Genomic DNA, 13,953 nt, shown 5'->3' on the forward strand with positions numbered 1-13,953 from the left:
TTCCTATTTCTTTCTTCCAAGAGCAGAAACGCCAGTTTGCGGGAATCTCAAATTAAGTCATTAGCCAGACTCAGTCCCATCCCTGGCTAGATTCTGTGCTTCCCGCAGCCGCCGGTGTCTCATTCATTCCCTTTATTCTAAGGGCAGTCGAGTCTTGGGATGCTTGAAGCCCCGGAGGCGGAATCAAGTCCCTCCCAGCGCTTTTGAGTCGGAGGGAGAGATGATAGGCGCGGGCTGGTGACCCCCTCCCTTTCCCCCACTCTTGGGAGCGCCAGCCGCTCCGCGCCCCTTGGCACCAGTACCTTTTCTCTGTAGGGAAGGCGAGCCCAGCCCGCAGCGGCGCGGCGGGGGCCGAGGGCGCCCCCTCCCTTCCTCTCGCTCCCCCTCCCCTTCCTCCCCTCCCGATACAATGACTGGGCCGGAACAGCGCATCAGAGGAGTCTCATTGGCAGCGGCCGCCCCAGCCCCCGGAGAGGCGGCGGGCGGGGGCAGCTGGGGAGAGAGGAGCCCAGAGCTGGGGCTGACAGCGAGAGGAGGCAGGCAGGACGGAAGGACTGCAGGACGCGAGGAAGGCGGCCCGGGGCGCTGCTTTAAGTGTGGATCAAAGCGAGGACGCGCGGCGAGCGACGGCGGGGACGACGAGCAGCCCCGGGCTGGGGGATGCGGCGGGAGCTGGCTGCCCTGCGAGCCCGGGAGTCGGGCTGCGCGGCTCACGTGCAGAGCAGGAGCTTGGGCAGAGAGGAGGAGGAGAAGGAGGAAGGCAGACGCGGGGGAAGGCTCTGCGCAGAGCGGAGTTGCGGGGCTGGCGCAGAGCCGGGTCCCCAGGTCCCGCGCGGTGAGCAGCCGAGACAATAAAGTAGCGGTCGACAGCCCCACCGAGCGCCCGAGGCTGGAAGCAGCAGAGCAGGTAGGTGGGGGACTGCCCTGGGTGCCCCGAGCGCGCAGCTAGGGGCGACCGTGCGACGCGGCCACAGCGGCGCTTGCAGTGCGCCCGGGGCGCAGCGCGCGCGTTTGGAGACCCCCCAGCGGAGGTGCGGGTCCCGGGCGCTCCCGCGGGCAGGAAACCCCGCCCCGCCGCTCCACTGCTGCCTGCAGCCTCCGCCGGCGTCCCTTGGGCACTTGGCGCGGCGCTTTGGTCGCTTTGGTGGTTTGGAGACAGGAAGTTTGGCGGTTTCGGGGCGTTGGCGCTGGTGAGGTTTGCAGGCGCGCCGCCAGGGACCATGTGCTTTGGTTGCCGCGCGTTCGTGGGAGGTGGAGAGAAATGCTGATGAATCCCAGGTCGGGCTGCCCAGAGGTACTTTCAAAACGCGGCGAGAGGAGTGGAGGGGGGAAATCCCTTGCGTTTGCAGAGGATACTAAGGGTTGGGTTTGGCTGCCCTTTTCAAATAGGTGTGTCTGATCCTTGCCGCTCCTATGCTAAAGTGGCTGTATGCGTGTGGATCGCTCCCTATCTATTTTCTGGAGTATTTCACTTTTTACTTTCATCTGATGAGGGAAAACCCAAGACGATATTTTGGAAAATGCCATTCGATTTGGACTAGGGGATGAACTCTTCCTTTGCATTGAATGACTTGTGCTCCGAACGACCCTGCTGAGCAGTGCCTGGTCTTGTTCACAAAAGGGGAGAGAGCTCGTAATAAACCTTCCCCGGGCCTGAGAAAGCTGCAGCAGGAGGAGGTCTCTCGTTCTCCTTTGTGTGGCCGCTTCCTTCCAGATGTGAGAGGGTTGGGCTAGGCGCTCCTGGGTGGGGTAATAATTATCTTGAACATTCCTGCGATCTGCTAGGACTTGTAAACATACCAGAGCCAACTCCTCTGAACTTTGCGAACCGACTTGGTCTGCTTGCTGGTACCCAGACGGCTGCGTCTGGAAGGTGACCCCTTGGTGGGGAAAAAGACCCCGGAGTGCTGACAGCCGCAGTCTTTCCGGAAAGGTGGTTGATCCTTCAAGGTTAGCTAGTTTCTGGATACCCCAGAAACTTGTCAACTCATTTGGAGGTTGGGTACAAGATGTTAGCGCAATTCCTGACATGCTGTTTCCTGTCCTAAAGAGAATGGGTCTGTGGAGCTTCCATATCAAACGTCTGCAGGGGAAGAGAAGCAGCTTCGCCTTATTTAACCTCACCAAGCTGCTTGCTCTTTGATCTCCCACACACATACTGTTAAGAGAGCTTACTATGGGACAGGCACCCCAATAGGCAGTTTGGGGGCATCATAAATAGTCCACAGAGTGGTAAACTAAGCCCTAGAGCGAGGTTAAGTAACCTGCCATAAGTTACACTGGTGATTTTCGGTTTACATGAGGTCTGTTTCCAGATGCCACGGTCTTAACTGTAACAGTGCCTCTAAAAAGGCTGTGCCGTTGTGGCATTGATGATGATGAAACAAAAATAATTACGATCATAACAACAATAACTACCTCCTGTGTTTTTCATAAGATTAAATTAGATGATCTTTGAAAGAGTGACTGGGGCTTCCCTGGTGGCGCAGTGGTTGAGAGTCCGCCTGCCGATGCAGGGGACACGGGTTCATGCCCCGGTCTGGGAAGATCCCACATGCCGCGGAGCGGCTGGGCCCGTGAGCCATGGCCGCTGAGCCTGCGCGTCCAGAGCCTGTGCTCCGCAATGGGAGAGGCCCCAACAGTGAGAGGCCCACGTACCGCAAAAAAAAAAAAAAAAAAAAAAGAGTGACTGAACCAAGGTGAGCACTCAGTGTACATTTTGGTCTCTAAGTGTCATAAACTAGGTGATGGGTATACTCATGATTCTGTGAATCTTCCTTCTTTTTTGTATATCTGAAAAATTGGAAATAAAGAGTAAATGTATGTGCACTCACGCGCACACCACATGCATTCACCTCTACCTTTTGAACAGTGCTCGTTACATTTCCTAAAAGAGGGTCAGAAGAATTCATGCAATTCCCAGAACCTCTTGAACAGAAGAGGTTTATCATTTCCTCATGACATCTTCAGGTATTAATTAAACACTTCATTTGCTTCAATTCAGTAATGCAGGTGGAATGCATTTGAACACTATAATGATGGAAAATGAAGAAAGCTACCTAAAATACCATTATAGTGAGGTCTGATTTTCATGATCACTGGGAAAGTTCTCAGAAGTCACCTCTCCTGGGTGTGCAAGTGATTGCCTTAAACTTCACTTGGTTTTGAAATGAATAAAGGTTTTGAATTTCCATTTTCCCGGCGGGAAAGTTAATGGGCTTCTCAAACGGGCAGACAAATGTGCTTGAGCCTGACAAGCTGGAAAAGTGTGGGAGGAGTTAACTTTACAGCCACTCCAGAATGGAAATGCAGAGTTTTCTCAGGACTGTTTACTTGACTGGCCTCTATTTCCAGCAAGCCTGAGAATCCGAGCTCTCCGTTTGATTCCACAGATTTAATCAAGACTCTGCAGTGCTTCTGAGCAGACAAAAAGGAAGTTTTGGCTAACTGACAATACAAATAAGGTACATGGAAAACAGTTAAAAATACCCTGTCTTGTCCAGCCTGCAGTAATTGTCTGAAATTTCAGGAACTCTTCACAGTTATTTTGCACACATAAGTGAAGGCATCAGGCTTATTATACTGCAAGGGATTTCTCTCTCTCTCTGTCCCTCTCTTCTTCCCTCCCCCACTTACTCCTTCTCTCTCCCTCCATCCCTCCCTCTGTCCTTCCCTCTCTCCCTCCCTCCCCCTAAATCTGCCCCAGAGATTTGACGTTATTATAAAGGCACTATTTTTACATATTCAGTGATTGCTGAGGTTCACTGAAATTATTATCTTTAACCTGTAGATAAATAAATCATGTAACTCGGCTCATCAGCAAGACTTGGGTGTCTATTTCCTTACTTAGCTATCTCTCTTCTCTCTCTTTTTAGACATGGTTTTTGTTTTGTTTTAGAACTCCACTTATCTTTTTTTTTTGTAATTTATTTATATTTAAGTCATTAAGATTTTTTTCTCCTGGTAAAATGTGTGTCCTGTGTGGTCAGAGAGAACTGGTGAGATAGCAATTTTCTATTGCTAGATACTTAATTTAAGGGCCAAACCTCCTAGTTTCCTCAATAGCCTGATTAAAATTATCGTGTCATTAAAAAAAACTCTCATTCTTCCTGGTGAAATCAGTTTTTAACCTAATCTCATAAAGCGGTGTTTTTCAAAATGAAGGTCATGAAATCAATTTAGTGGGTCGCACCAGTATTTTTTTAAAGTGTTACAGGACAGGAAGTATCAACATCATCATATGTTAGTAAAGGTTCTGTAGTTTCATGAAACTTTGGGTCAGTTCTGTATCCGGGGCTGTGTGCAAACTCTGGGTTGCAGGATTAAATGTAATTCATACTGTGAGCTGCTGTCAAAAGGTTTGCAAGTCACTGCCACAGGGTGTGTTTGTATAATAAGTGACAAATACCCAATTTAAATGGAATTAGGATATATATATTCCATATATACAGGTTCGATTTTCTAAAAGGTACATAGGTAAGACTGACTTCAAGAGCATCTTGCTCAGGGCTGAACAGTGACTTCAGGATCTGATTCTTTTCATCTTAAGCTCTGCCTTTCTCTTCCTTCCTTTTGGTTCCTTGTTGGGTGGCAAGATGACTGTAGCAGTTGCCCGTTTGCACAGTTCCAGGTTCAAGTCTAACAGAAAAAGCATAAACCCTCCTTCCCCAGTTGTTGAGCAAAAAGTCTCAACACCAGTTCTGATTAGCCCAATTGGCTTGGCTGGAGGAAACCCCATTGCCCTAGTGGTGGAGTCCTATCCAGGCCATATGGACCATGGACGCTGGAGGCCTGGACCTCCAGATGAATACAGTTGCTGGAAAAGGGGCAAATGGATGCCAGGAAGTTGAATAAAGTTCACCACAATTTTCAAGTGCCTAACTCCGTGTAGACTGATTTCTGTTCTCTTTGATGCCCAAAACTATGGAGGACGAACTGAATTATATTCAGGCACATAGGTTATCAATATGATTCCTCATGTGTGTAAGGAAAGCCTAGCTGTCACTTTTACCATGGTCAATATCAGGACTTGGCGATCACAATGCAGAGCAGGTCAAATGAATGGTGGTTTTTGTACTTTCCAGCTACACTGAGGGAAAAAGGCAGATATATTGATTTAAAACCCACTATAGACCCTAAGTCTCTTTTTTGCATCGATGTGTAAATCTTGGAAAGCAATTATTTTAATCAATGTGTTGTGCAAATGTGGTGAAAGTAGTTATTTAGAGTAGCGTCAGGCAAATTATTTGAAGAGTACACCTCCTTATGGGCCGAGGCGAATGAGTTCTCTGCTCTGCAGCTCTTCAGCTTGGAGATATTTATCTGTGTCTATGTTGCTTCGCCCCTGGGGATGTGCTGCTTTTAATTGTGCTCTGTCCTTTATGTACAATTATCCAGTGGGAAGGGGACCCTATTGTATGCGGCTGTGAGGATAATGTTTGCTCCCAGCAGGGGATCCCCGGAAGTCAGGTGATCATGCTGGCTTGCCCGGGTCAGTCCTGGTTAATGTCTGAACCTCCAGTTTGAACGATAAATTACATGGTCACTTCACCTATAAAGGCTATTTTAGGGGGCCATGATTAGGGGTCTTTTTTTTTGGCGGTACGTGGGCCTCTCACTGTTGTGGCCTCTCCCGTTGCGGAGCACAGGCTCCAGATGCGCAGGCTCAGCGGCCATGGCTCACGGGCCCAGCCGCTCCGCGGCATGTGGGATCTTCCCGGACCGGGGCACGAACCCGTGTCCCCTGCATCGGCAGGCGGACTCTCAACCACTGCGCCACCAGGGAAGCCCAGGGGTCTTTTTAATAGATTAAATTATAAAGAACTCCTCTCACCAGGCAAGATTAAATGGTATTTAAGGATGCGTGCTTAAGTGGTAGAAATATTATAAAGGAAAGCAAAAAAATGAATGCCGAAAAATCATGAGATTGTGGTGGGTCTCAACCTGGGGTGATTTTGCCCCTCTGGGGACATTTGTCAGTGTAAAGAGAAATTGTTAGTTTTTGCCACTTGCAGGAGGGTGCTAATGGAATCTAGTGGGTAGAGACCAGGGATGCTGGTAAACATCTTAACCATGCACAGGACGGTCCCCACGACCAAGAATTATCCAGCCCCAAATGTAGATAGTGCTGAGGTTGAGAAACCCCGGACAGTGGTTACATTTGAAGGGGAGGGAGGGAAAGTGTTTAGGAGTGTCTGGGGCAGCACAGTGATGGATACATGGCTTTTCACTTGGACATAATTATGGAGCTGTATACTTATATTTTGTTCCCCTTTTTATGTATGTTATACTTAAAAATTTTTTAAGCATTAAAAAAAATAAAGTTCTTACCATAATTGAAGGGTGAAACTCCTGATGCCTGGTAGCAACTTGTTCCGATGTAAAGACTAAGTAAATAATAGTAGAACTAATGATAATAAGAGCTGCTCACCTGTGCTGGGAATTACACTGCCAAGATTACGTAATGTTTGTCAAATTGGCAAAGCCTGTGTGTTGACCAGTCTTTTACAGAAGAGCAGGATAGGTTGTGGTTATAAACGCTGGCTCTCATGTCAGATGACCTGCCCTCAAATACAACTGCACCGCTTACTAATTGTGTGACTTTGAACAAGCGGCTTAACCTTTTTTGTGCCTCAGTTTCCTCATCTCTAAAATGGGGAGAATAAGATTTCCTACCTCATTGGGTGATTATGAGGATATTAAATATTCCATAAATGTTAACTTTTTCCTAGCTTTGTGGAGGCTAGGAAGAAGTAGAAATAGCTATATTTTTTACTGAATACTATGTACCACATTTCAGTCTAAGCATTTTTCAGCTATTGTTTTCTTTATTCTTACGAATCCTGTGATCTGGGTGTTAAGGCCGTTTGTTATTACTCCCATTTTACAGATGAGGAAAACTGAGACTTAAGAAATTAGCAAGGAATAGAGGCTTAATTGCAACCCCAAGTCATTTCGACCCCAGAGCCTCTGGTCTCATTTATTGTATCATATTGTTAGACTTGGAAGGGAGCTTTGAGATCAACTAACCTTCAAAAATGAGCCCCAAAGATGGAATGTGACTTGGCAAGTTATTTAGGGATGGTGTAGGGCCAGAACTGAGGTTTTCTGCCTCCCACGATGATCTATATTTTGAGGATACATGCATCCATCTCACAGAGCAACCGTGCTGAGTGGGAGCAGGCATAGACCAGGAACGCTAGATCTGGTGTTGGGGAGATGTCTTCTAATCCAGCTACAAAAAGTCTAGTGCTGTGTTACTGGTGGAGGTGAACCCCTGGTGAATATGAGTTAATTTTAGATGATAGATGGAGAATTATTTTACTTTAGTGATTATTTATTTTAATGTGTACCCCCCAATTTTTTTCATTCAGACCTTCAAACTTTATTAAATAGTAGATTTCTTTAGGCCTTGCCAAATAACTATTAACAGACAATATTATTGCTTAAGATGAGGCTAGCAAGACACGGTGTCAATGTAAAATCACTTAAAAATATATATTAGGTGAAACATAAGGTGGGTAGTATTGAAAGATGACGAAAGCTACGAAGGGGAAGATGTGAATGACTGAAGTCCAGGAAATAATACTGGGCTAGAGCAATGTCTGTCCAACTCTGTGCACAGGAACCCATTGGGAATCAGATACTGATTCAGTAGATCTGGGGCAGAGCCTGAGATTCTGCATTTCTAACAAGCTCCCAGATGATGCTGATGGTGCTGGTCTATGGACCAGTTTGCCTAGGAAGCGATCAGAGAATCTAGAAGATTCTTGGACATGTGCTGGGTGCCATGGAGGATTCAAAGAAATGTAAGGTACAATGAGATATCACCTCACACCTGTCAGAGTGGCTATCATCAAAAAATCTTCAAATGACAAATGTTGGCGAGGATGTGGAGAAAAGGGAACACTCCTGCACTGTTGGTGGGAATGTAAATTGGTGCAGCTACTGTGGAAAACAGTATGGAGGTTTCTCAAAAAACTAAAAATAAAACTACCATATGACCCAGCAATTCTACTCTTGGGAATATATCTGAAAAAACAAAAACACTAATGTGAAAAGCTGCATGCATCCCAATGTTCATAGCAGCATTATTTACAATTGCCAAGATATGGAAGTGACCTAAATGTCCATCAATAGATGAATGGAAAAAGACGATGTGACATCACACACACACACACACACACACACACACACACAGTGGAATACTATTCAGTCATAAAAAGTGACATTTTGCTATTTCCAACAACATGGATGGACTTGGAGGGTATTATGCTAAGTGAAATAAGTCGGAGAGAGAAAGACAAATACTGTATAACTTATATGTAGAATCTAAAAAATAAAACAAACTAGTGAATACAGCAAAAAAGAAACAGACTCACAGATATAGAGAACACATTAGTGGTTACCAGTGGGGAGAGAGAAGGATAAAAGGGCAAAACAGCAGAGAGGATTAAGAGGTACAAACTATTAGGTGTAAAATAAATAAGCTACAAGGGTATATTGTACGACACAGGGAATATAGCCAGTATTTTATAGTAACCATACATGGAGCATAACTTTTTTTTTTTTTTCTGTGGTACGCAGTATGCAGGCCTCTCACTGTTGTGGTCTCTCCCGTTGCGGAGCACAGGCTCCAGATGCTCAGGCTCAGCGGCCATGGCTCATGGGTCTAGCCGCTCCGCAGCATGTGGGACCTTCCCAGACCGGGGCACGAACCCGTGTCCCCTGCATCGGCAGGTGGACTCTCAGCCACTGCGCCACCAGGGAAGTCCGGAGCATAACTTTAAAAAATTGTTTATCACTATGTTGTACACCTGTAACATATTGTACATCAACTATACTTCAAAAAAACCATAACAACAACACAAAGAAATGTAAGGGAATCCTGTTTCCCAGAAACTTAAGCTAGTTGGGGAGAGAAGATGTGAATGAACGTGGGTGGTAAACTCCCCCATCCAGAGAAAGTGCGACACCAAAAGAGAGGTACAGGGACAGGGATCTGCCCCAGAGTGGCTGCAGTGGGGTAGCAGGAGCGGGTAGGGTTTGGCCTGAAAGATTTGTAGCAGCAAGTGGAGAGTTCCCAGACAGGCTGGATGAGCAGGAGGAAGGGTACAAGGAACACGGAAGACTCCAAAAAATGCCTTCGCCAGCAAAGTGGGGATTTCAGGAACAATCTGATCAGTACACTGAAACGTTTACTTAGGATAACCTCCCTTTTCAAAGAACAAGCCCCATTGCCCAGTCGTAATCGTCCCCATTTGTTGAGTCCCTATGAGTGCCAACTACTTGCCAAGTGCTTTCCAGACAGTATATATTTCATTCCATTTCCAGCATGAACCACCGTAGCTCACACTTCATAGAGGTGAAAATGGAGACTTGGAGAGGATGCATCACTGTTCAAAATCACACATCTGGTTAGTGATAGACCTGGAATTCAAAGTCAACTGAGTCTGTGCTCTTGGACATCACACTGCAAGTGGCTCTGCTTTGTGTTATCCCCGACAGTCACAGCCTGAGTGAGAGGCTCAGCTCTCGAGAGAGAGCATAGCTCACCGGAGATTCTAATGGCTTATCTGGTTTCAGGTAAGAATATTGCCCTCTAAAACAGATCCTGAACCCTCAGCCAAAGTTGATTATATTCCTTTCTGCCGTGCTAAATAAACTATGACCAGACTGGAGTTTTTAGCATTGTGACCTTCCATGAGAAATAAGTTCAAAACTGCCCCCTCGCCCCAGCCCCACTCCTGCAAGTAAACACTGAATGTTTTGTTGCAATGAGAAGGCGCTTTCCTTTGGAAATCACCAGAGACAGTTATTGGAAATAATTGTGCCTCTGCCACAGCATAGGGCCCATCACTGCCCTTCCTGATTCAAAAGGTCTTTCTGGAATACCAGCATCCACGTTCCAGCTGGTGCTTATAATAGCCGACAGCAGTGGTAGGGAACCCAACAACGGATGAGGCCTGAGGATTGTTTTCCGGCTTCCCTGGTTGCACCTGACTGAGCCCATCCCATCAATTCAGTCCTTGAAAAAGAGCAGGGGGACCATATGTGACCTGAATGGGAGGCATGAATCACAGAGCCAGCTCTGGCCCTGGTTCATCCAAGTGTACTACTCCGGCAGGGTTCTGCCAGATGAAGGAGGAGCTGGGGAGAAAAGGGTGCGGTGACCCTGGGTGGAGAGTCAGAAAAGCTGAGTTCTTCTGATCGCAACTCAACAGCAGACTGACCTTAGCCAGTGTTAATTACCTCTCTGGATTTGTCAAGTGGGGGTGATCTTTACACTCTGAACCACCAGAAGTGTACTCAGACCTTCAAATCTTATTAAAGATTTGCACTTTATCCACAGCCGTTGCACTGTTCTCACTTTAACTTTTTTAAAAAGGGCTCAGAGAACACACTAGTGATTACTAATGTGCAGAGGATGCGGGAGGGGCGAGATAGGCATAGGGGATTAAGAGATAAAAACTGCTATGTAGGGCTTCCCTGGTGGCGCAGTGGTTGAGAGTCCACCTGCCGATGAAGGCGACACGGGTTCGTGCCCTGGTCCGGGAAGATCCCACATGCCGCAGAGCGGCTGGGCCCGTGAGCCATGGCCGCTGAGCCTGCGCATCCGGAGCTTGTGCTCCGCAACGGGAGGGGCCACAACAGTGAGAGGCCCGCACATCGCAAAAAAAGAAAACAAAAAACCCCAAAACTGCTATGTATAAAATAAATAAGCTACAAGGATATATTGTACAGCCCAGGGAATATAGCCAATATTTTTTTAGACTGTGTTTTTATTTATTTATTTAAAGAAATGTCTAAAACTTTAAAAATGAATTTATTTATTTATTTATTTGTGGCGGCCGGGTCTTCGTTGCTGTGCACGGGCTTTCTCTAGTTGCGGCAAGCAGGGGCTACTCTTCGTTGTGGTGCACGGGCTTCTCATCGCAGTGGCCTCTTTTATTGCGGAGCACGGGCTCTAGGCACGCAGGCTCAGTAGTTGTGGTGCACCGGCTTAGTTGCTCCGCGGCTTGTGGGATCTTCCTGGACCAAGGCCCGAACCCATGTCCCCTACATTGGCAGGCGGATTCTTAACCCCTGGGCCACCAGGGAAGTCCTGTTTTTTATTTTTATTTTTTGTGGCACCTGCACGGCTTGCACATTCTGAGTTCCCCCACCAGGGATTGAACCTGGGCCTTAGGCAATGAAAGCATGGAGTCCTAAGTGCTGGACCGCCAGGGAATTCCCTAGCCAATATTTTATAATAACTTTCAACGGAGTATAATCTATAAAAATATTGAATGACTATGTTGTCCACCTGAAACTAATGTACTATTGTAAATTAACTATAATTTTTAAAAAGTCTCAGATAAATAAATGCGTTTAAAAGAGCTTCATCAGTAGGGTGTTGGTGGACCATTTCAGTAAAATTACTTACTGTGTAGTAAAACTGAGCCTTGGTGTCACTTGTTCTATCAAGTAACCTTTCAGTAGTTAAATAAATCTCAAAACATTAAGATAGTGTTACTTCTTTGATAAATCAGGAAAGTTAAGGGTAACTGAGGCAATCACAAATGAACTGATTGCATCCATTTAAACCTGCAACTTGAAATGCAGGATCCTGATTAGGTAATGAAAACCATGTGCCCTTAGACTGGCAACAGAGAGCCCAGTCCCAGCGGGGCCGTGAGACTCAGATTGAGGACATAGCATGGTAATTTGCTCCAACTGTGTTAAATTAATTCAATTTGTATTTTGAAGAGAAAAAAAGAAGCGTGTGATTTTATATACCTCCCTGTGCCCAGTCTAGCTGTATTTTCACTTCCTAAAGAAGGGGCTGTCCAGTTTACTAGAGGTCAAAAGTTTGATTCAAACAAATTAAGAGTAAGAAAGCACTTTTGCAATGATTCAGCTGCTTTGAACAGTTCAAGTCTTGAGTGGTTCTTGATGTACTTTCTAGCACTGAGCTTCATTACACTTGGAAAAGCGTACTGCAAAACTATCATTGGTCCTTTTTAGATTTCAGAGAAAAGCTGTGAAAATGATAAAGGGTGTTTAAAAATTGACAGTTTGTCAGCAAGTGTTCATGATATTGGATAGATTCTTTCACCCTATAATACTTTGTCTTCTTTCAGAGTATACAATGCAAGCTCCCCCCTCCCCCACTTCTCCTACAGTTTCATTTATGTAGTATTGTCAAGGAATAAGAAAATTTTTTCACTAAAGTGATTTCTCCAGGTGATTAAAGCTTACCTCTGCCCACCTACGTTATTTTTTTGCTTGAACTGTTTCTGATGGAAACATGGCACGTGCTTCTTTACTTTTTTTTTTTTTTTTTTTGCGGTACGTGGGCCTCTCTCTCACTGTTGTGGCCTCTCCCGTTGCGGAGCACAGGCTCCGGACGCGCAGGCTCAGCGGCCATGGCTCACGGGCCCAGCCGCTCCGCGGCATGTGGGATCTTCCCGGACCGGGACACGAACCCATGTTCCCTGCATTGGCAGGTGGACTCTCAACCACTGCGCCACCAGGGAAGCCCTCTTTACTTTTTTGCATGGAGTTTGTAAATGTGGTTAGAGCTTTCCTTGACTTGGGCTGGTCATGATAAACATCACTTTTCATTCCTTGCCATCATCCTGTTACTCTTTGACAGCTGACTTGTGTGGGGCTGAGAGCCTCTGTATAAATAATCACATATTTTTATTCTTTTGTAGGTGCCATTATTCCCAATAATAGGGTTCCTCTGAGCAGTTAGCAAATCCCAGGCAGGGTGCTAAGAACGTCATATGCATTATAGACTTGGCTAATCTGCCAAACACCCCCGCCCCTAAGAAATGAGATTATTCCTTCTATTTTATGGGTGAGAAAATTGAGATTTAAGGAACTAGTAGTGAGTTGTGGAGTGGGGATTTGAGCCTGGATCTCTAAGTGAGAGATGCCTCTTGATAGGTAATACAAGAGTTGCCTCTGTTTCTCTTCTCTGCATATTTCTGTCTATCTTCCTGCTTTTAAAACCTTCACCCAGGTAGCCCAAGATGAGGTGTGTGCCTCTTTTACAGGGCATTTATTGGTATCTTCTTCTTTGAGTGTGGTTATGAGAATATTTCTGCTGACTCCTAGGTTCCCAGGCATCTTCTGCACAGTTGCAGTTTCAGGAAGTCAAACCTGTGAATTCATCACTATGTGTGCTAAGGCTTTGGGTAGATTGATTATAGGATTTACTGCATTATGGTTTAGTGGCATAATCAAGAAACCTGCAATCAGAGGAATGCCTGGCAAGTCTATAACTCGGGTCAGCACACTTTTTCTGTGAAGGGCCAGATACTAAATATATTAGGCTTTGCAGGCCATATGGTCTGGGTTACAGCTACCCAAATCTGTCTTTGCAGGGCAAGAATAGCCACAGATAAAACATAAAATGATGCATGAAGCTGTATTCCAATAAAACTTTATTTACAGAAACAAGCTGTGGGCAGGAGGTGGCCCACAGGCTTGTCGTTTGCCAACTCCTGTTATAATGGATGAAAGAACCACTCAGGGTATTTTAAAAGCCAAAGTAGGTAGAGAGTTCAGAGGCCATGTAGAGTAGTGACTTCTCCCAGGGACTCTGGAGACAATGCCTGGATTTGTCTCCTGGCTTCACCACTAACTACTGTAACTTAGCATAACAAATATCCTAACCTCTCTGTTTTCTGTCTTTAAGATTGGGAAAATAATAGTCTTCCCTCTCAGGGTTGCTTTGAGAATTGTTTGTAAGGTATGAAGAGCCATGAGCAGGACAAGAAAAGCACTATGTAACTTTTTGTGAAATTAAGAATTGCAATGAATCCAATTTCTGGTGAGCTAAAATATCATAACACATTGACGGACAGAACAGAGACTTCCTTTGCTCTGAGAGAAGTGGAGGGCAGTGATAGTTCCCGTCGGGTGGATGGATGTGTGGTGGGAGAGGATGGCTTTGTGAAGGCT

At 45.9% G+C, this 13,953-nt stretch overlaps 1 protein-coding gene across 5 annotated transcripts in view; it reads left to right on the top strand.

The window, feature by feature from the left end:
• Positions 1 to 467: 467 nt before the first annotated feature.
• The window catches only part of FRMD4B (FERM domain containing 4B), a 323,064-nt gene continuing 309,578 nt past the window's right edge, over positions 468 to 13,953 (top strand). For 3 of the 5 annotated variants that reach the window (XM_081246504.1, XM_081246503.1, XM_081246507.1), the window contains exon 1: positions 468 to 907. The gene's annotated coding sequence lies outside the window, so the exon portion shown is untranslated. Of the gene's footprint in view, positions 908 to 1,051; positions 1,295 to 13,953 lie in introns of those variants that run through there. The other 2 variants (XM_081246506.1, XM_081246508.1) reach the window with 1 other exon arrangement.

The sequence above is a fragment of the Mesoplodon bidens genome, assembly GCF_964165515.1.
Source record: "Mesoplodon bidens genome assembly, chromosome: 10".
In the NCBI taxonomy this organism is placed as follows: domain Eukaryota; kingdom Metazoa; phylum Chordata; class Mammalia; order Artiodactyla; family Ziphiidae; genus Mesoplodon; species Mesoplodon bidens.